Source organism: Choloepus didactylus, chromosome X (genome assembly GCF_015220235.1).
Source record: "Choloepus didactylus isolate mChoDid1 chromosome X, mChoDid1.pri, whole genome shotgun sequence".
Taxonomy (NCBI): domain Eukaryota; kingdom Metazoa; phylum Chordata; class Mammalia; order Pilosa; family Megalonychidae; genus Choloepus; species Choloepus didactylus.
The window spans coordinates 47,489,391-47,492,181 of record NC_051334.1 but is presented as its reverse complement, the minus strand read 5'-3'; the positions used below and the strand labels follow the sequence as shown (position 1 = coordinate 47,492,181).

General features: G+C 36.9%; 1 pseudogene; it reads left to right on the top strand.

Annotated features, from left to right (window-relative positions):
• Positions 1-1,658: 1,658 nt before the first annotated feature.
• LOC119522928 lies at positions 1,659-2,150 on the top strand (annotated as a pseudogene).
• The last annotated feature ends 641 nt before the right edge of the window (positions 2,151-2,791 follow it).

The window sequence follows — 2,791 nt, the reverse complement described above, 5'->3', positions numbered from 1 at the left end:
CAGTGAGGGATTGAAAATGCACACCTTACCAAAAGGGGGAAATAAGAAATGTAACAAGCTGAGGTCACAGTGTCTGAGAGATCCCAAATAGAGTTGAGAGGCTCTCCTGGAGGTTTCTCTTATGCAAGTTCCAGTTAGACATCCCAAATGGCCACAGTATGCCATGCCCTTACCAAAAGTAGTTCCCAAACACCTAGGTCCCTACCTGAGATTCTATAAAAGATTCACTTGCTAAGTTTTATCTCTCAGAAACAAATCCACCAGAGTGTTCCTATGCCAGACAAGTCCTAAAACCCAGAGGCAATAGCCTCTTTAAGAACAACAATCAAATGCAGCCCCCTTCCCCATACTGTCAACACCCCCTTTCAATATGACAAATTAGGGTGCTCACTGCCTAGACATCCCTGAAGATGGAGAAAGGGATTAAGTGAGAGGAAGGGGCAGCAACAAACAAAACAAGATTTAACAAAGGCCTATGAATACTGAAATCTTATATGAATAGATAGACAGATAGATGGATAGATAAATAGATAGATAGATAGATAGGTGCTGGGGTGTTGGAATAGCTGGAAGTAGGTAAATGACATGGTGGAACTGTACCCTATAATATCCTTTGAAATTTGCTCTACAGCTACTCATTGAATTGTGCTTTGAAAGTCTTCACCTTTCTGTATATACCTTATATGTCATAATAAGGAAAGAACTGAAAGTGTGGAACTATAACCCATAACAATTTTTGAAATTACCTATATAACTGCTTGTTGAGCTGTACACTGAAAGTTAACACCTTTCTGTATGTATGTTATATTTTACAATAATGGAAATAGCTGAAGTTGTAGAACTGTGACCCATGATATTCTTTGAAGTTTGTTCTCTAACTACTTGTTACATCATACCTTGGAAGTTATCACTGTTATGTATACATGTTAAAGTTCACAATTAAAAAATGCATTAAAAAATAAAAGATGATCCACATCCCTAGATGTGGGTAACCATCTCTGGTTTTGTAAAGAAAATCGGTGGAAAAATAAGTTGAGTGGAAAAATTCCCAACCAAAGCATTTTTTAAGAGGAAGTATGTATTCCATAAAGTGAAGTTCAGCCAAGTACCCTGTAGTCCATTCCCTAATAGTCATCCTAATAAAATCCGATCTGTTTTCTTAAAAAAAAAAAAAGCAATACAATGTAGGACAGATAACATTTTCAAAAATGATGTGGAGCAATTGACCATCCATAGACCAAATAAAAAAAAAAAAAGAAGAACCTTGACCTAAGTAAGGCTCCTTACACAAAATCTCAAAATGGATAACGTCTTAAATGTCAAATGTAAAACTATAAAAGTTTTAAATGGTAACATAGGAGAAAATCTTTCAGATATAAGGCTAAGCAAAGAGTTCCTAGACTTGACCCCAAAAGCACAATCCATAAAAGGAAAAGTTGATGATTTAAAACTTTTGCTCTGTGAAAGACCCTGTTAAGCACATGAAAAGACAAGCTGCAAATGGGAGAAAATATTTTCACACCACATATCCAACAGACTACTATCTAGCATATGTAAATAACTCTCAAAACTCAACTGTAAGAAAACAATCTAGCCTTCTCCAGCTATCCCCAGTGCCACAGACCCAGATCCGGTGCCACCTCTGCACCCATAACACCATGGTTTCTGGAGTTACACTGAATGATGAAGTCGTCAAAGTTTTTAATGATATGAAAGTAAGGAAATCTACACAAGAGGGGATAGAAAGAAAGAAAGCAGTTCTCTTCTGTTTAAGTTATGACAAAAGACAAATAATTGTAGAGGAAGCAAAGCAGATCTTGGTGGATGATATTGGTGATACTGTAGGGTACACCTACACATCTTTTGTGAAGTTGCCACCTCTGAATGATTGCTGATATGCTTTGAATGATGCCACATATGAAACAAGAGTTTAAGAAAAAAGACCTAGGATTTATATTTTTGGATCCTGGAAGTGCACCTTTAAAAAGCAAGATGATTTATGCTAGCTCTAAAGATGCCATTAGAAAGAAATTTACAGATATTAAACATGAGTGGAAGTAAATGGCTTGGATGATATTAAGGCTCGCTCAACACTTAGAGAGAAATTGGGAGGTAATGAAGTAGTTTCACATGAAGGAAACCCCTTATAAAATGACAGTTAAGTGCCATTTGGATCTTAAGGAGCTTCCATTTCTCCAGCTCAGTCAATTGGAACAGTAATAGGTATTTTTTTTTCCTCTTCCTTCCCACTGTGCCCTTCCAACACAACGAATGGAGAAATCATTCATTTAAGCAGCCAATCAGTGATTGCCATTAGACTGTTTAATACTGTTACTTTTATGTAAAATCCACTGAATGCCTTCCCATCATACTTTGGGCAAAACAACTGGATATATGTTCCCTTGCAGGAAGCACTACAATGAATGTGAGTGTCAATGTGAATAGCTTAGAATACTTACTGCAAAGGGTAAACGAATTGAATGGCTTGAAAGTATCCACTGGTCAGATGGTAAACTCAGTATTATTTACAGTTGCATTTGATTACAGTTCTGTGAGGCTCCAAGCATTCATATACCTCACCTGTCTTGGCAAGCCTATTATTGTGACATGGCAGCATGGATATAACACCATGCACTGAAAGCACCTTTTGTCATGAGTTTAACGCCCCACCCCAAAAAGGAATGCCAATTAAGTTTTGTTAACTGTGTCGTCAACTTAATCCTAGTACCTCGGTGTTCATTTCTTTTACCTGCATATCTTCTTAAAAGAAATAGCTTTTTTTAATGCCTTT